This window comes from Macaca thibetana, chromosome 20, assembly GCF_024542745.1.
Source record: "Macaca thibetana thibetana isolate TM-01 chromosome 20, ASM2454274v1, whole genome shotgun sequence".
Taxonomy (NCBI): domain Eukaryota; kingdom Metazoa; phylum Chordata; class Mammalia; order Primates; family Cercopithecidae; genus Macaca; species Macaca thibetana.
The window spans coordinates 2,677,895-2,691,382 of NC_065597.1; the positions used below are offsets into that span (position 1 = coordinate 2,677,895).

General features: G+C 38.2%; 1 long non-coding RNA gene across 1 annotated transcript; it reads left to right on the plus strand.

Moving 5' to 3' along the window:
• The first annotated feature begins 359 nt into the window (after window positions 1-359).
• Window positions 360-4,502, plus strand: LOC126943948 (uncharacterized). Its single transcript, XR_007721908.1, has 3 exons — window positions 360-784; window positions 2,209-2,331; window positions 4,250-4,502. It is a non-coding gene; the product is annotated as an uncharacterized LOC126943948 (long non-coding RNA).
• The last annotated feature ends 8,986 nt before the right edge of the window (window positions 4,503-13,488 follow it).

Sequence of the window (13,488 nt, forward strand, 5' to 3'; positions counted from 1 at the left end):
GGACCTGATAAGGCAATTCTGCAAGATGTTCTTACAGTTTGAGCTAATATCTTGAAAAAAGTTACTAGATCATTGTGAATTAAAGGTGAGTATGGGGAAGAGTCTTTCCACATAAAGGAATTAACACATGAAAGGCTTAGAGATAGGAAAGGCAAATCACTGTTGAGCAGAAAGCCAAGAGTAATGTGGTGCCACTTGCAGAAAGGCCATGCAAGCCCTTGTGTCTATAGGGATTATAGTCATAAAAATACAAATTGTATGTATGTAGTTAAGATTCCATGGTAGGTTCCCATGGCTATAATTAAAAAAAAAAAAAAAAAAAAATGCTAGAAATACACCGAGGATGGAATGGAGGGAGAGCAGCACAGATGGGATAATGTGCTTTTGTTTGGTTTTATTTAGTAGAAATAATGAGTTTGACTTCATGTAGCATGAGTCAAAGATGCTTTGAAACTTCCAAGTGGGCAATGATGTAAGGAGCTATAGCTATATACAAAGTCCAATGTGTTAGAATGAGCTGAGAAGAGAACTGGATATAAGGAAAAGGAGGAACGAAGTATAGACACACTCAGGATTCCTGCCAACCTCAAGATCAAACCTATGAGTCCTATATGTAGGAAATTAAAGTGAAGTTGAAACTATTCATTATTATAGGAAGGACACACTCAGGACTCCTGCCAACCTCAAGATCAAACCTAGGAATCCTATATGTAGGAAATTAAGGTGAACTTGAAACTATTCGTTATTACAGGAAGAACCAGGCAGAAAGAGAGCTCAGTAGCAGGTAAGCCTCGTGGTATTAGAATTACCCTATGGGACAGGGGACATAACCAAGAAGCATGGACACTGAACCCACCACCAGGACACTGCAAGCACAGAAATTAGACAACTCAGTTCAAGATGACTGAGAATTTTCTGGTGATACAAAATTAGTTGTGGCTTTACTCAATTTGAAGGAATGAGAATTATTCAATCCTCTAGCTTCACACAGTAGCAAATTAGACCAGATTACAGCTTCAAAAAGTTACTTGGTCCAGGTAATGTTATACAAGCTCCTTGTAGATGTGTTATACATGTTTTTAATATAATAAGCTTGACCTTGGCCACTATAGACATATATATATTTCTGGATACTGTTGCTTATAAAAAGGCTTTGAGTAGCAATTGGCCTTGTTCACCAAACTAATAATGTAATGACAACATGCCCTGTTTTGAGAGGATATCTTGAGTTAAATTTTTTTCAGTTTCTTCTTCAGATAAATGTATGTCTGTCATCCCAAAGAATAATGAGAACTACTGAATCCAAATTGCTTCACCTCTCATAAAAGAAGTTTAGAAAAAAAGCCAAGTACGGTTATGGTTATTAACTTATATTAAGTGCTTTGTAAAATAATACAGTAATATTAAAATATATCAATAATGATGACAGTTCTTAGTCTAATACTCCTGATTACCAGATAGATACGTGAGAGATAAGCTTTAGTTTTAATTTTATTTTTATTTACCTGCATATTTATTCTATCAGTTCTGTTCATAACATGATTTTGCTATTTTATCAGCGTGTTTGTGGCCTGCCTTCCATGTGTCAGGCACTGACTTAAGTACTAAGAATTAAGAAAAAAAAAAAAGAATAATTATGGTTCCTGATTGTAAGCATTTTTAAATTTAAAACTAGAGTTATAGCTACTGAAAATCCTTCTGGAAATAGGTTAAATAAAAATATTTTGAAATACTTCATTTCTTAGACTATACCATCCAGAAACTTCTAGTCTTGTAAGAATTTCTATAAGAATTCCAGACTCTTCTTTCCAAACATGGGCCAACTTATAAAAAATTATCCAAATAATTCAAATAAGGAGTATAGATGTAGAAGAGAATGGATTGGGTATTTCTTAAGCAATGCGTAGGACATATTTAAACCTTATAAGAAAAGCCTTTGATGCAGACATTATCTGTATAAAGGTGAGAAAGGAGATTCAGAAAGGGTATTAATTGCCAAAGCTCAAGCAACTTGTTAATATAAGAGCTGAAATGTGAGTCATTTCTCTTCAAAGTTCATTTCCTTTCTCCTACACCACAGGGTTTTACGTTGATATGAAAAAATTTCTTTAGGATTCCTTTGAGGAAAGCAATATGGAATCAACATTTTCGTAAAAAGTGCCCATACACCTGTAAAAAGTGATAATCTTCTGTGTCACCTTCTTTCAGTTACAGCTTTTGTGATATTGCCTGAAGCTTCTGACCAAATACTAGAAGAGCTCTTAAAACAAATCATGTTACAAGAAAAAGTGCCTGTTTTAGAAAACTGACCAGATAATCCCTTTACCTTTGGTAAATTTACCTTTACCAAAAGGAAAACGCACAATAATGGAATCCACAGGCACTGCAGCCACAGGCAGGGTCTTTGGCCCTACTGAGGAGAGTTGCTTTGAAGTGCAGTGTTGCTGTGCACGTGGAATTGATCAAGCCCTTTATTTTCCTATGGGTCTCTATCATGTTTTTATATCATGTAACATGATTTCTTACCATCCTCTCTCTCTCTCTCTGTCACGCACACCCATATAAAGGTGTTTATGCAGGCACTCTTTATGCTCATTATTTCTACGTTTCTTTCCTAGTCATATTATCTTAGATTATAATTGACTCTTCAGAGTACAGTGGGAACCAGGTGAGTGGAGGTTGGTGTGGCCTTGGACTATAATTGACTCTTTAGGGGGAAAAATAGATACATTTTCTGAAATCCATAAGTTCTGGAATTGTGGCTTGCTCACTAACTTATTTGAAAAAGCCTAAGATAATAAATGTTAATTGAATTAATGGATTAATGTATCCTTTTAGATAAGGTAATATGCAATGTCAAATCTCTAAGCAATTTAACTGAGGACAGCACGATTCAATTAAAATTTTAAATTGTATCATATTTTAAATCCAGTTGGTGAAGTGGATTAAAGATAGGTGGGAGTGAAAGCAGAAACACAGTTACAAAAACAATGGTTCAGATGGGAGAAACAAGGACCTTGAGGATAAAAATCATTTTTACATATGAAATTATTATTTTTGAAAAGGTAATGTAGATTACATTTTCTAATATAATATATTTAAATGTATCTTAATGAATACCACAAAATATTTCATGGTAGATAATTATATCATCATTTTCCAGTAGCTGACTCAATGTCTCACAGCTGGACCTGTGATCAAATTCCAACTTTGCCACTTTCTGTTTCTGTTTCATGAAACCTTTGCTTTGTCAATGATGTTGAAGTACCTACAGTGATTACATAGAAACGAATATTGAAACGGAGGCAGGAAACTTGGGCAAGTGCTAGGTTCCTGCTGATGTGACAATCCTTTTTTTTTTTTTTTTTTTTGAGACGGAGTCTCACTCTGTCCCCAGGTTGTAGTGCAGCAGTGCGATCTCAGCTAACTGCAAGCTCCGCCTCCCAGGTTCACACCATCCTCCTGCCTCAGCCTCCCAAGTAGCTGGGACTACAGGCGCACGCTGCCACGCCCGGCTAATTTTTTGTATTTTTAGTAGAGACAGGGTTTCACCATGTTAGCCAGGATGGTCTCCATCTCCTGACCTTGTGATCTGCCTGCCTAAGCCTCCCAAAGTGCTAGGATTACAGGCGTGAGCCACCGTATCCGGCCAACAATCCTCTTTTTAATTCATTTGTTTTATATAAATCTACAAAACTCTATAAATAATACAATCAAAATTCTGTTTCTGACATTAAATCTCAAAATGTATGAGCCAGATCTACGCCATTTTTCTCTGTTGAAATAATTTTTAATACTTTCAGATTTCCTTTATGCAATAGTTATTTCAATGGAACATCTCAGATTATTTTTCATTTGGTGGAGAAGTAAGGCCAACCTTGATGGGCCTGAATAGGCCGGCATTCATGAGGCACTTTTGCCAGACTATAATGAGAATAATTGGTCTCTCAAAGATGTCTAGGCCCTAATCCCTGCAAACCATGAATACATTACATCATATGGCAAAGGGAAATTCAGGTTGCAGATGGAATTAAGGTTGCTAATTAACTGAACTTAAAACAAATAAGCTGAGCATGGGATCTCAGCACTTTCGGAGCTGAGGTGAGAGGATTGCTTGAGGCCAGGAGTTTAAGACGAGCCTGGGCAACATAGGGAGACCCTATCTCTAAAATCATATAAATACATAAATAAATAAATTATTTTGGATTTTCTGGGTGGGTCCCCTGTAATCACAAGTGTATTTTAACAGTGGAGGAGAGAGGCAGAAGAGGCAGAGTGATGCAATATGAGAGACATTTAACTGACCATTGCTGGCTTTGAAGACGGAGGGGGCCACATGCCAAGGAGTGGGGGCAGCCTCTTGAAGCTGAAAATGGTTACAGCCTCCAGAAGGAACCAGCCTTGCTGATACCCAGTAAGATTAATTTAGACTCCTGACCTCCATAACTGTTTGATAATACACTTGTATTGTTGTAAGCCACTACATGTTTGATAATTTGTTACCACAGCAATAGGAAACTAATATACTAACTCTGATGAAACTCTTTAAAATAAAAGATTTTCTTCTCATAAATCATAAGGTAGCAGGCTCAATCTCATGTAGACCTGCATTGGGCCCATCTGCCATAACCCAACACACCTCCCAAACCTACTGAAGTGACTAAGCTGAACCTAATGGTCAGTCTCCTTAGTATGGAATAAAAAAGAAATCCAGACATGGGTAAAGAAAGATTTTTTCAAAAGGTTATTGAAATAAAAGAAAGGAAGATTATATTAATAGAAATAGGGAGACTATTGTGACCATGATATCAGCAAAGATCCCAGAGGTCAGGCAAAATAATCTTTTCTTTTGTAGAGCGGAGTCAATGAGTGCTTAATAGTCATGTTGATAAGGCAAATCATGTCTTTGTATTCTGTATTTTTGATGCTTTGACAGTTGGGCCCTTGCTGGCCCTGGAGGGATTGGCTCTCCCAGAGCTAACCAATTCCTAGAGACAGTAAATAATTCACATGTTAATGAACACACTTTTCAATGCAAGACAATCAATCTGGAGCCCATGCCTTTACCACCTCCTTTATTAAGATCTCACAGGGTTTTACACATGGGCCACTATTCCTCTGACCTAATCACCCCAGGACTAGGAACCAGACAAATAGGAACAGCCAACATGCTGCAGAGTTTGCTGAAATTATTCAGACTAGCCACCTCTACACCTGCTTATCCATTCCTTCCTGCAGAAACCAAAATAACGGCTTTTGTTCTTGGTTTCCCCTTGTATTAGTCCACTCTTACATGGCTATGAAGAAATACCCGAGACCGGGTATTTATTTATTTATTTATTTATATTTTATTTTTTTATTTATTATGTTTTAAAATTTATTTATTATTATTATACTTTAAGTTGTAGGGTACATGTGCATAACGTGCAGGTTTGTTACATATGTATACTTGTGCCATGTTGCTGTGCTGCACCTATCAATTCATCATTTACATCAGGTATAACTCCCAATGCAATCCCTCCCCCCTCCCCCCTCCCCATGATAGGCCCCAGTGTGTGATGTTCCCCTTCCCGAGTCCAAGTGATCTCATTGTTCAGTTCCCACCTATGAGTGAGAACATGCGGTGTTTGGTTTTCTGTTCTTGTGATAGTTTGCTAAGAATGATGGTTTCCAGCTGCATCCATGTCCCTACAAAGGACACAAACTCATCCTTTTTGATGGCTGCATAGTATTCCATGGTGTATATGTGCCACATTTTCTTAATCCAATCTGTCACTGATGGACATTTGGGTTGATTCCAAGTCTTTGCTATTGTGAATAGTGCTGCAATAAACATACGTGTGCATGTGTCTTTATAGCAGCATAATTTATAATCCTTTGGGTATATACCCAGTAATGGGATGGCTGGGTCATATGGTACGTCTAGTTCTAGATCCTTGAGGAATCGCCATACTGTTTTCCATAATGGTTGAACTAGTTTACAATCCCACCAACAGTGTAAAAGTGTTCTTATTTCTCCACATCCTCTCCAGCACCTGTTGTTTCCTGATTTTTTAATGATCGCCATTCTAACTGGTGTGAGATGGTATCTCATTGTGGTTTTGATTTGCATTTCTCTGATGGCCAGTGATGATGAGCATTTTTTCATGTGTCTGTTGGCTGTATGAATGTCTTCTTTTGAGAAATGTCTGTTCATATCCTTTGCCCACTTTTTGATGGGGTTGTTTGTTTTTTTCTTGCAAATTTGTTTGAGTTCTTTGTAGGTTCTGGATATGAGCCCTTTGTCAGATGAGTAGATTGCAAAAATGTTCTCCCATTCTGTAGGTTGCCTGTTCACTCTGATGGTAGTTTCTTTTGCTGTGCAGAAGCTCTTTAGTTTAATTAGATCCCATTTGTCAATTTTGGCTTTTGCTGCTGTTGCTTTTGGTGTTTTAGACATGAAGTCTTTGCCCATGCCTATGTCCTGAATGGTACTACCTAGGTTTTCCTCTAGGATTTTTATGGTATTAGGTCTAACATTTAAGTCTCTAATCCATCTTGAATTAATTTTCGTATAAGGAGTAAGGAAAGGGTCCAGTTTCAGCTTTCTACTTATGGCTAGCCAATTTTCCCAGCACCATTTATTAAATAGGGAATCCTTTCCCCATTTCTTGTTTCTCTCAGGTTTGTCAAAGATCAGATGGCTGTAGATGTGTGGTATTATTTCTGAGGACTCTGTTCTGTTCCATTGAGACCGGGTATTTATAAAGGAAAGAGGTTTAATTGACTCGCAGTTCTGCATTGCTTGGGAGGCCTCAGGAAACTTACAATCATGGCAGAAGGTAAAGCAGGCACCTTCTTCACAGGGCAGCAGGATGGAGTGAGAGCCATTAGGGGAAATGCCACATGCTTGTAAAACCATCAACTCTCATGAGAGTTCACTCACTGTCATGAGAACAGCATGAAGGAAACCACCCCTATGATTCAATTACCTCCACCTGGTCCCACCCTTGACATGTGGGGATTATTACAATTCAAGGTGAGATTTGCATGGGGACACAGAGCCAAACCATATCACCCCCCACTTCCTCTGCCTCCTGACGAACCCTGGTGCTCCATCATATGGCCCTGCATGTCCTTCTGTGCCTCTTGATTTTAGGGATCAATGACTAGAAAAGCCTTTTTTCAATACCAATCACTTTCACGTCTGTGTATTTAATCATACCTGATTAAAACAAATCTCAGGTACCCTTTTAAAACAAGGCCAGAAAATATTAGGTGTGGGGAGTGGTATATGAGGGTGATATGATTGGACAGTTGTTATGGAATGTTTTTCCTTGAGGTCAACCAAGCCTAGGAGGGGCTGTTAAAGAGGGGTTGTTCCTTATTTCAGTACTCAAGGATAGGCCAGGGTTCGTAGGCCTGAGTTAAGGAGAGAAACTTGATTAAAATCTAGATAAGTTAATGGACATTTTGTCCCAATAGGTTAGTAGAGACAAACCATTCAGCTAATTGCTTGTGAGACAAAGAATGGAAATGCGGAGGATGGAAATATCTGGCTTTGTCATAGGTACAAGAGGTAATCTTTGACTCTTATCCAAGCCATATGGAAAAGGGTGGTCCTTTGCACTAAGCCCTTCCAGGAACACAAAATGGATGGGAAGATTTCTTGGCTGTTCCTGTTGTCCCTGTTTTTCAGGAGCACAGGGCTCAGGTAAAGTTTGATATTGTCACTGGCCTTCTCGGAATAGGAGCATTCTTAGCATTGCAGATCACATTATTTAAATCTGCCTTTTTACTTTTTTCTCTACTTGTCATGGCTTTAACAGTGGTAATGCTGTGGGATAAAATAAAAACTACGTAAGTCGTAAATATTGTTTGTGAGATTTCAATTAGATGCAAAACCAGTTTTGCTGACACAACTAAGGTTCAAGTAAAACAAAATGAAAATTTATTCTCATATAAATTATTGCATTGGTTCTCAAAAATTTTGCAGAATATTCACTCATTTTATATGTTATCAGACTGGGCTTCAAAAAGTTAAAGCAACCTAAATCCTTCCTGATATTTTTTCTGGGTCTAATACAGATGATTTTAAAATAAGGATGCCTTTAGGTTTCTAACTCCGCAAACCGTTGAATGGTCTGTTTCACTCCCTTAAAATGCTGTGCCTCAATCCCTGCCCTTCTAAGAGTGGAACTATAATCGGTTCATTGCCCAGTGTGCACGACAAGGCAATACACCAAGACACCAGGTTGCAGGAGAGAAAGAGGTTTAATTGTAGAGCTGCCAAATGAGGAGATGGGAGGAGACCTCAAAACCATCTCCCCAAAGAGCTTGGGGCTAGAATTTTTAATGATTTTGGAGTGGGCCAAAGTGTGGAGATTGTTGATTGATCGAAAGGTGCAAGGTGAAGTCATGGGACAGGAAGATAAAGAAACTGAATTATCATGCTGATTTCATTCCTCTGTGAGAGTCTTCAAACTGGATAGTATCAGCTATTCTGCTGGAATTCAGTATCTGAAAAACATCTTAAGCAATTCTTAAACAAAAGCCTTATGATTCTAATGTCAGGATCCTATCTATAGGAACAGTGACATACAAATGGTCAAGATCTGGTGTTCCTGTGACTTTCAGTTACAAGGAAGTGGGTCAAAGTGTAGTCTAAGTAATGCTTAATTATAAATATATTTCTGTCTAGAATTCTGATTAACCCTGTGAGGATGACTTCAAGAGTGGGCTGATTGGTGAAAGAGTGATGGACTGAGAAAGGAGGGTGTGCAAAGAATTAACTTTGATGTATGGATTTGCCTCCCTTGGGGTCTCAATCACAGAACAGAGAGGAAATCATAACATAATGAAATTGCATTCATGCATATTCACTTAGAAGAGATTTTATTTATTATTAACAATATCCCAAGTCATCATGATTTAGCTAATAAACCAGCAAAGAGCAATTCATATTAAGATTGTTTGACTTCCTGTCAAATAGCTACATTCTGGTACATGCAGAAAGAATGAAATAAACAACTTAACTGAGAATTAATGAATTGGGAAATACCTGCAAAGCTTTGTCTATGATCTGGGTTTTTGGAAGAATTCCAAGTAGTAGTCTTGATTTTGATTAATATTACAATTTATCCTGTTAAAGAAGTACCTCATAAATACTCATGAAGCATTTTATTAGATGATTGTAAATACTTAAAATCTTATTTTGCAGTCCTTTTCATCACAAGGAAAAGAGAAGCAGGCTGTGAGCAGTATATCATTTAGCCTTGTTCATTGACGGCAAAAGTCACATCACATGTTTTAAAAACAAAATGTTTCAATACTCATGCTGTCATTGCACAAGGTTAGTGTTCTTGTAGGCCTGCCTTGCATGAATGTGATGTATAGAACTGATCTTGTGATAACACATCCTCCCCTAAACCCTCTAGTGGCATGTCTTCCCTAGGGTCATCACAGCCATGTGTTAAAGACACATTGTCTATTTGTGTTAAAGACACAAAGTGTCTATTGACAGCAACTTAGGCAAAAGGCAACATGATACACCAGCAGCTGAGAGGGAGAAGTGCTAAAAGCAGTATCTCAAAACCATATCCCAGGAGGAAACTTTTGCAAACCTTAAAGCTTTAACCATTCTTGCTCTCCTTCACATTGCAATAATTAATCCTTTTCTGTCCACCCTCCCACCACCACCACTACCAGCACCAATGCCCTTCCAGTTTCTTCCCTCCATACTCACGTCCTCATTATTATAACATTGCACATCATAAAACAAACAAACAAAGCCAGACTTGCATTGGCCTCTCAAAGGAAGAATGAATAGTGACTTATAGTAATTTTGTTTATCTCAAGAACAAGCAGAACTTTGAGATGCCAGGACTTGCAGAACCTCTCAGTCACCACTTACAATTTCCTTTCACGTTCAAGATGACATGGACATCTTTGTGCCAGGGATATTTTTGTCTCCAACATCCATTTATAAAAATAAGTCAGTTAAAATCCATTTGAACCACCCTCTTCCTTTACTTAAGCTCATCTGGACCTGCCTTTCTTCCTTTCTCCTCCATGTTCAAACAGATATTTAGAAGGTCTCTTGTTTGTGAGCTCAGCCTGATCCATTTGGTTCTATTACAAACCTGACCCTTCCATTCAAGCCCATTTGTTCGCCATATTAAAAGGCTCTGTGGATGCTTGCACTCTGATTCCAGAAATTATTCAGATCATTCTCCCCGCTTTGAGGCTGGCCTTGAACTGACCTCAAGAGATCCGCCCACCTTGGCCTCCCAAAGTGCTGGGATTACAGGCATAAGCCGCCACACCCCGCCCTTTCTCCAAGATTTAACTCCTGGTATGTTTCGTATGCACAGAGGGTAATAAAATTACATTTCAGAATAATCTTCCATGGTCTTCCCCCTCTGGGAAGAACTATTTTCCTATTAACTTTTCCATGCACAGAGATAGATGGATAAATCAGATATAGCTCTTTCCTTTCAGAGCATCCATCACTCTCTTTGTATTCCAGGATTCCAGCCTTGTCATAGTGATGACATAGTTTCACACAAAAGTGTGGTTGCTTTTTGTAATGATTCAAATAATTTTGGAAAACAAATCATATGAGACTTCTCTCCAAAATAGTAGTTTTCAATTTTTGGTTTTTTTTTTTTTTTTTGGCTATGGACCTCTTACACTCTTAAAAATTGTTGAGGATTCCAAAGAGGTTTTCTTCATGTGGGTTATATCTGTTGATATTTAATGTCTTAAAAATTTTAATAAGGAATTGTTTAAGGTTTTATTTATTAATTCATTTAAAAAATAACAATAACCCATTAAATTGTCTTAGTCCATTTGGACTACTGTAACAAAATACCATCAACTGAGTGGCTTATTGTCACACACGTCCGTGTGATGAGACCACCAAACAGGCTTTGTGTGAGCAATGAGGCTGTTTATTTCACCTGGGTGCAGGCGGGCCGAGTCTGAAGAGAGAGTCAGCGAAGGGAGATGGGGTGGGGCAGTTTTATAGGATTTGGGTGGGTAGTGGAAAATTACAGTCAAAGGGGGTTTTTCTCTTGTGGGCCAGGGCGGGGGTCATCAGGTGCTCGGTGGGGGAGCTTCTGAGCCAGGAGAAGGAATTTCACAAGGTAATGTCATCAGTTAAGGTAGGAACCAGCCATTTTCACTTTTTCAATTCTTTTGTGATTCTTTACTTGCTTCAGGCCATCTGGATGTATACGTGCAGGTCACAGGGGATATGATGGCTTAGCTTGGGCCCAGAGGCCTGACACTTATACACAATAGAAATTTATTGCTTATGTTTCTGGAGGGTGGAAGTCTGATATCAGGGCACCAGCACCATCAGGTTCTGGCAAAGGCACGATTCCTCTCAATCTTTTTCTTCCTCCAACCTGACACAGACCCAGGGGGTCTCCCTTGAAAGGGCACTAACCCCATTCATTTGGGCTCTATCCTCATCACCTAATCCTCTCTTACTATCTCCAAATACCATCACCTTGGAGGTGAGGATTTCAACATATGCATTTTGAAGGGACATAAACATTCGGACCATAGCACATGTTAACATAAATAACATGTTAACATCTACAAAAAAGGAGTGAGAAATGCGGCATTGGTTTATACTTTTCAAATTTTAATGTCTCAATAAAAGATCCTGGAGTCTCATAGCTGCTTCTGTGTTCAGTCTATTGCATGTCCTTTTGGTTGAAATAAATGAAGAAAATTTGGCCTCACAAACACGTGTCGCTGAAAGGGAAAACTTCCTCAAACCCCTCTTTGAGAATGTCTGCTCTGGGAAAAACAAGAAGTATATTCTAGTAGCTCTGTGAAATTCTGTATACAAAAACAGATTAACCAAAAGGATAAATTCATCCTTTCACCAAGCAGTTACTAAATTCATTGGAATAAAAAAGGTTATTGACCTGAGGGCGTATTATGTTGGGTTTGAATTTCAAAATCGTAATTCAGGTTTATTTGCTTTTCTTACTATTTTCTGAGTAGCGTTGTTTCATTACATTTAAGTTTGCCCTAGGGCTGAGACACTTAACTTCTCTAAATGCTGTTTAGTGGTTGTTCCTTTCCTCATCTCTATCTTCCTGTGCATAAAAAAGAAGTCCAAAGGGGAATCGGGCTGCTCGTCCGTGGGAACTGCCCGGGGATTCCCCCACCCATCTTCCTGACACTCTGGGATTCTTCTTCGTGCTTAGTGCACCCTTGCTCTCTAATTCTCTCTCACTCTTTTTGGGAATCATCTAAGCTAGAAATTGAAGTATCAGGTCCGTGCACACACACCAACTTTGCTATCTGTTATCATCTAAGGTCAAGGTAACAGAAGTAAGTGAGATTTATAGTGCATATACTTTGCATTCTGATAAATGCAAATAACTCCGTACTTTTTATTATCTTCACAGCAACCTTTTTGTACTTGAACACTCTTTCCACAACATATCGAATCCAGAAGTCATCAGTATAAATTCTGCAGATTGAAAAACGCAGTGTATCTCATGAGTGAAGTCTAGTTATCTAAACTGTCGTCTTCGACATCTACCAATATTCTTTCTAGCACAGTTTGGAAAATCTGGATGTAGAGTACACCTGCCAGAACCTTTTAGAAATAGTGTTGGCAAGTCCCCTGTGGTCACTTAGTGTAACTGGAGTCATTACCTTAGTAAGACCTACACTATCCTTCAGGCTTCATATGTCCACTTTTTAAAAACCACATCGCAACCTATTTCATACACACATTGGGTAAAAATTAACACTAATATGGAAAAGCACGCAGAACACAGAGCGGAATGTTTGTCTCTGACCAACTAAAACATTCAATCAAGCAGCTTGGTTTTTCTTTCCAAAATCACCACTCTTTATTTTGCTCAGTTTCTGTTGTGTTTAAAAAATAAGCAAACAAAAATGAACAAAATTAGAAAAGGGTCCTGAATTCTCCGGAGAATTTTATGAGCAAAAAGAAAAAGTTGCATATCTCCTACTGAGAAAACTTTTCTTAGATACCTACATATGACCAACATATAAGAAGTATGCCTATGGCGGACAGGATAACAAACCGTGATTAGTTCTATTATTATATTGAACATCTGTTTCATGCAAGGAACTATTACAGGCGTTTTGGACGAGTCAGAGCAGAATAAACTATGGTCTGCGAGACTGCATGGAGTTTATGCTTTAATAAGAATGCATGGCTATAAATAACTAAAACTGCCAAATCAAATTACGGCTATCATGGCAAATATCCAAGTATATTGAACGAATAAAGAGAAAATAAAAAGTGATTCCAACAAGGTCTAAGATAGGGTTTATAAAGAAAATGACAGTTGATCTGCTTTATATAGAAGTTCCTGAAGCTTGGCCAGCGAAGTTTCTCAGTTAAAAAAGACAATGGATCAAAGATATGAATATAAAAAATGCAGAGTATCTTTAGGTATATCTGGAGGAAAGTTCTGCTTCAAAGATTTGTTGATTAGAGCCAATGTA